At 44.2% G+C, this 6,532-nt stretch overlaps 1 long non-coding RNA gene across 2 annotated transcripts; it reads right to left on the minus strand.

Annotated features, from left to right (window-relative positions):
- Positions 1 to 2,153: 2,153 nt before the first annotated feature.
- Positions 2,154 to 5,377, minus strand: LOC118501067. Of its 2 annotated transcripts, none has more exons than XR_004903640.1 (2): positions 4,883 to 5,377; positions 2,154 to 2,199 (listed from the first exon to the last, which is right to left on the minus strand). It is a non-coding gene; the product is annotated as an uncharacterized LOC118501067 (long non-coding RNA). The 2 variants fall into 2 exon arrangements; XR_004903639.1 differs by having other exon boundaries at positions 2,155 to 2,625.
- Between the last annotated feature and the right edge of the window lie 1,155 nt (positions 5,378 to 6,532).

The raw sequence follows: 6,532 nt of genomic DNA on the forward strand, positions 1-6,532 counted from the left end.
TATTGTTAAGAAAAGGTTACATGGTAAAGCTATTGCCACAAAAGGGATCATCAGAATAATTCATTGCTATTCATCTTAACTTTTTGTTCCTCAAGTTTTAGTTTTTCTTCCTCATTTTTTAAAGATTTTATTTATTTATTTATTTATTGTTGGAGAGAGGGGAAGGGATGAAGAAAGAGAGGGAGAGAAACATCGATGTGTGAGAGATGCATCAATCAGTTGCCTCTTGCACACCCCCAACTGGGGACCAGGCCTGCAACTCAGGCATGTGCCCTGACTGGGAATCAAACCAGTGATCTTCTGGTTTGCAGGCCTGCACACAATCCACTGAGCCACAGCAGCCAGGGAATGTTCCTAATTTTTTTAAGCAACCAATACAAATGGAGATTCTCTTAGCAATTATTGCCTATATGTCCATTCCAAGTAGTATGTTACCTTATGTTTCAGGGAATTGTTAAAGAGTAGGAAGCAAATGATATAACCCCTAAGTTTTCTTTTTTTTGTTTGCCAATTAAACCAAGGAGAAAAAAGAATTTAAGACCTAAAGCATCATGTCAGACTCTCCCATCACCCCCAATATTTCTTGAGCACATACTATGTGCCAGACCAATATCGTCAATGCCAGAGATGCAGTAGTGAATGGGACAAACTCCTATCCTGAAACTCACATTCCAGTGAGAGATGGGGGAAAACTATCAACAAAAATAAATAAATAAGTAAATAAAAGGGGGCAAGATTAGACAGTGTCAAGAACTATGCAGAGGACTGAAGTGCTTTAATGATAGAGAGTGGCTGAGGAAATACCTTGGTGTTGATGATCAGGGTTGGCCTATTTGAAGGATGACAGTGAAGCTGAAGTATGAATGGGAACAAAGAGCCAGCCTTGTAAAGACTGGGAGGTGGAGGAAAAGGAGCAGCATTCCACCTAGAAAAATCTCTAAGTGGGAGAGAAAAAGGCTTTTAATATGACAAGTATGCATTCTAAGAACAGACAGACAGAAGGTCATTATAGTTGAACTTAGTAGGTAAGAAGAGATGAGAAGAAATAACAGGATGACGTAGAAATTGCAGGGGCCAGACCGTGTTGAGTTTTTAAGCCATAGTAAAAAATTTGGATTTTATTAAAAGCATAACAGAAAGCCTTTGAAGACATTTAAGCAAGAGAGGAACTCGATCTGATCTAGGTTTTCAGATAACTTCCTATCTGGAATGGTTGGAGGCCAATTAGCTCATGTCTTCAGACAATAATCAGATAAAGGGGATTCAGGTGAACTCAAATCAAGTTAGCATGCCTTCTTTTAGGAAGCCAAGTTTTCATTCATTCGTTCATTCATTAGTTTACTCAAAAGTAGTTATTGAACATTCGCTCTCTGCCTAGCACTTTGCTGGGAGTCCGAGATACAGCAATGCTTGTCCAAAGGAGACTGCATAGAAGACTGGCATGGAAGAATATCACTGACTGAGGTAGTTAGCCAGGATGAGATCTGGACTGAGAAACTGCAAGACTTTCTTTTTCCGAGAAAGTTGTCAGGCCATCTGGATTTTGTAGGAAAAAAGAAGGGACACCTCCCTTCTCTGTCCTCAAGAAGAAGTGGGGTAAGCTTACACAGATGTCCTTCCTCCCTCTATGATTTCTGATACGCCCGCTTGCCCCGACTCCAGGCTGCCCTCGTGACTTGCTTTGGCTAATGGGACAATAGCAAACGTAATAGAAACAGAGACTTGAAAAGCACTTGCACATTGGGACTTGCCTGCTCTCCTTTTCTGCTCTTGGGAACCCTGCAACTGCTACCATGTGCACAAGCCTGGGCTCGCCTGCTAGAAGATGAGAAACATGTGACCAAGTGTCCTCCATTGCCCTGCTGACCAACCAGTAAACACAAGTGTGAGGCCATCCTAGGCCACTGATCCTTAGACAAACCAGTCCAGACCAGCTCATCTGCCCACCCTACCCACAGAATAATGAGAAAATAAAATACATTGATAATATAAGTCAGTATGTTTTCGAAGTGGTTTGTTACACAGCAAAAGCTAACTAATACAAGAATACAGAGAAATCAATTTACCTCTCACAAAGGCAAGATCCTCAATTCACATACTTCAGGCCTGGCTCCTCTTATCAGCGATTTCTGAGAAGCATCTATCTTGTTCCGCCCAACCTCTCACACCTCTATTGATTCTCCCTTAGGACACACCTACCTCAGGGGAAGAAAAATGAATACCCCTGGTCATGATGAGAGCTGGTCCTATCAGAGGTGTGCACAAAGGGACCTGTGCAGATGACAGTGCAACCCGAGTTAAGCATATGGTGACAGAGAGTAGCTGCACTGCAAATACGGGGTGAGACTGACAAGAGTTTAACAAGGGAGCTACAGGGAAGAAAGCACCTCAAACAGCTGTGCTCTGGACTCAGCCCCATCTAAGACCTCTCCACCCAGCCAAAGGATTCAGAGCTCAGTGGAGAGTCCTCGAGCACAGTAAGAAAGAGTTTACAGCCTTCTTCCTCCAAAACCTCCAAGATAAACAGAATAAACACCAGTTGGTCTCAGCTGGTCGCCCGTTGGCCTGCCTGGAGGAGGGGGATGCCAGAGATAGCTTCTTGAGGTCGCTTCCAGGCCTGCATTTCTAGGAAATAGACAATTATGAACAACATGGATTTTATTATCGTGACATCTCTAAGGTCTCTGCATAAAGCCTATATTTAAAAATATAAACATGTAAGTGAAAAAAATGTCAGGGGAATAAATATTTGTCTTAAAAGAGACCATCTGTTTCAAATTTTTATTTAAAAAAAAACCAACATGTGTTTTATTTTAAATTTGTATGTGTGTTGTTATCCTTGGGTTAAGTATTAGGTAAATAGACAGAAGCATTGAGAATCCATTTTCCAGCAAATTTTGGTTAGAAATCCTTGCACACGTGATGCAGGAGATAATTTAGGGGCTAATTGGAGCTTTGTGGGCAGCCAGCTGCTTGCAGCCCTCTCCCCCACTCAGTCCCTGTGTGACGGGGATGAGGATTTCCCTGGCACTGGCGTCTGCTTTGGACAAGACGGCATTTTACCCCTCAGCCGACACAACATGGTGCAGGCTGCTCCCAGGCCAGGCAGCAACCAAATGCAGGTGTGACCAGCGTGGCAGAACCACAGAGCCCACTTTTGTTTGGGCTTCAAAATGCAGCCTCGATGCTTAGTCAGTCTGAATGCAAACCTTGTTTGGTGGCTGTAACCAGGCTGGCTTGGGTGAAAGTGGGGAGTCACAGAAAGATAGCTGTGAGTTGGTCTTGATGGGTAAATAGGGGAGAAGCTTGAGAGAAGTCATTTCAAAGTGCGGGTACAGCATGGAATCCGGAAGGGGTCTGGTATATTTGGGGAAACGGCAGCAAACTGAGGTGGCCGCAGGTAGGGAATGGCTGGAGGTGAAGCTGGAGTGGCGCTGGGAACAGTGGATAACTTTCACTTGTTGCCTTTTCTTCATCTTTTCCTGTTGGGAACTGCCCCGCCCATTTATTCCAGGTGAGTCTGATGGGTCTGTCAAGCTCTCCACTCAGAACAAGCTACTGCTCTGGACACAGCCATTGGCTGAAGAATGGTCAGGTGACATGTTTAGAGTCAAACACAGTTCTTTTGGGGATGGGCTGGGTGGGGCGGTTACTGATAGGGATCTGTGAGAGCTTTCTCTTTTCTCCTAAGGTCATAGGCTGAAAGGACCCAGTAAGGCGTCTTTCTCTTTCCCATTGTTTGGGGAGTTTCTGCTCGTGAATTAAGACCAGTACAGTGAAAAGCAGAGAGGAGAGGGAGAGAGAGAAAGATGATTGACATTATTTGAACTTCTGGGTCCAACTATTCCTAACCATTTTTACCAAAACCAGAGCTGGGTTTCTGTCTCTTGCAACTAAGAAATTGTTGGCTTATACAGTGGAGCCAGAAGCTAAAATTAAACTTGCAACAAGAAGCAGACAACTCTACCTGATGCAGGTGAAAGTCCAGCAGCTCCCTGTGGTAAAGAGAGCTATCTGCTCCCCAAAACATATGCCCCCACTCCATCTTATAGGGTTGTTACTGGGAAGTGGATGCCCAGCTAAGGATTATGATTTCCAGCCTCTGCTCTTGTCTTGCCTCTATCTATATGCTGTACAAGATGAATTCTCGCCAGTGGAAATATAAGCAGAAGTGATAGGAACTTTTCCAGACCAAGACTTTCAAAGTGGGCCTGCCTTCTGCACTCTCTTCACCTTTGTCCCTGGGTGGGGAAGATGATGAGACGCCCTGGGGGGGGGGGGGGGGGATGTGGCACCACCCCATGGAACGAGCCTGTATCTCTGAAACATCACACTGAGGGCAGCTGCTACCAAAAGGGGGCACTTGTTCTGGACAGCTTGTGTCAGTAAGAAATACATTTCTTCTGAGTTTGAGCCACTATGCAATGTGGGGATATAGTTATTACATAAGTTGGGGTCACCCTAATAAGTATGTTACTTTCAACATTTTGCAAGTCGCTTGCAGTCCTGAGGTCAGCCACCTATTGCTTTGCTCTCCAAGTCCAGAATCACTCAGATGGGTGACTCCTGCTGGTGAAATCCACAACATGTTGGTTTCATATATTTATGGAGCACCTACTGCATAAAAGACCAGGTACTAATTGTTTAAGGTTAGAAAGGGAAATTAGATATGCCCCATTTTATTAACTCTAAGTCACCATCTATTTTGAGATGCACTATTTATTATTTTACATACCACTTAGAAAAAAAAATGTTTGCACCACTGAGAAAACTATTGCCAATTAAACTATGGCATGCCATGAAAAGCTATCCTAATTTCAGAATTGTAAATATGTGGAGGGAAATGTGTACCTTAAAGCTGATGAAATCCAGTATTTCTTACCTTCAGGAAGCTGCAGATCTTGTGGGAGAGGCAGATAAACAAATAAATATGTGCCATGCAGCACAAATGCCATAAGAGACCATTTGGCTGGAATCCAGAGAGAGAAGTATTGATGTCCAGATGAGGAAATCTTCACAAAGGTGACATTTGAGCTGGATCTTGAAAGGGGAAGAATGGAAGTGACTGCCTGGAGACGTTTTCCCCTCCGTTAACAGGGGTAGCAGGTCTCCTAGATGCCTTCTGCATGCCTTCAGCAAGGCTTTCGTCCATCTCCAGGGACTACAATGATTTAGCAGAATCTCAGAATACTGCAGCAATAAATTCCAACCAGACAGCTCCATTTTCTTGATAAATGGAGGCTAATCCTTTAGGTGCCAAGAGATCATTTTAACTGGATATTTTTCAGGGGAAAACCTTCCAAAGTGTGTCATAGTAAACCTTCGGCATCTGCTGGGGGCACATCAGGGAGACAGGCCCCTGGCTCGCTCAGAATCACATTTACATGGAAAGCCACAGGTATCCTGTGCGCAGTCTGGCACCACACACCACCCTCCCTTTCCACTGACTCCATAGTTTTGCCTCTTGCTTGATGAGCAATTATATGTAACCAGTACATTGACCACGCATGACTTCTGATGTAATCAAAGCACAGTTTTATTTTTGTCTCTCATTATCTCTTTAAACCTGATTCCATGTGGGTAGTCTTCCTCTACCGCCGAACAAAAACCTCCCGCAGGCCCATGACTTTTTAGTTCAGTCTTGGGTGGTTGACACACTACGTCACTCGAAGTGACACACACCGCCCGAACTCTGTCACTGGAATGCCCATTTCTGTGTAATAATTCAACTTGATTTAAGAGCATGCCTTTTCTTCCTTCTTCCCAGCCCCACTGTGCTTCAGGCTGGAGGCTGCAGTGGGAAGGGATGGGGTGGTTGAGCTTTCTACTGGCCGTGTGCGATTTTACTAACACACACACACACACACACACACACACACACTGCAGCAGCTCCCTCCAGAGAAAGCTCTGTGCTGATCTATTTTCCCTCTTCATTTCCTCAACCATTTTATATTCTCAAAGTGGATGAGATGGTATCCAGTGTTCAATTCCTTTTTTACATTCTGCAAGTGGCGATCTAGCTATATGATCTTGCATCTGTTATACTTTGATGTCTCTAATTTTTATTTTTAGCACCCTATGGGGCATAGTATTATGATGGACTGAATGTTTGTGTCCCCCCAAAAATTATATGGTGAAGCCCCAGTGTGATGAGATTTCGAAGTGGGGCCTTTGGGAGATAGTTAGGATTAGATGAGGTCATGAGGGTGGGACCCCCATGATGGAATTAGTGCCCTTATAAGAAGAGGAAGAACTCTCTGGAGATGTTCCTCCCTTCCCCTTCCCCTCCCTCCCTTCCTCCTCCCCCTGTGTGGAGACACAGCAAGAAGGTAGCCATCGCAAGCCAGGAAGAGATCTCTCACCAGAACCCAACCATGATCTCAGATTTCCAGACTCCAGAACTGTGAGAAAATGAATTCCTGTTGTTTAAGCCACCCAGTCTATGGTATTTTGTTATGGCAGCCAAGCTGACTAAGACAATTACTAACCAGAGCATTCACTAAAATCGTTTTACAGAGAGCTTTCTCTAGTC

Source organism: Phyllostomus discolor, chromosome 6 (genome assembly GCF_004126475.2).
Source record: "Phyllostomus discolor isolate MPI-MPIP mPhyDis1 chromosome 6, mPhyDis1.pri.v3, whole genome shotgun sequence".
Taxonomy (NCBI): Eukaryota; Metazoa; Chordata; class Mammalia; order Chiroptera; family Phyllostomidae; genus Phyllostomus; species Phyllostomus discolor.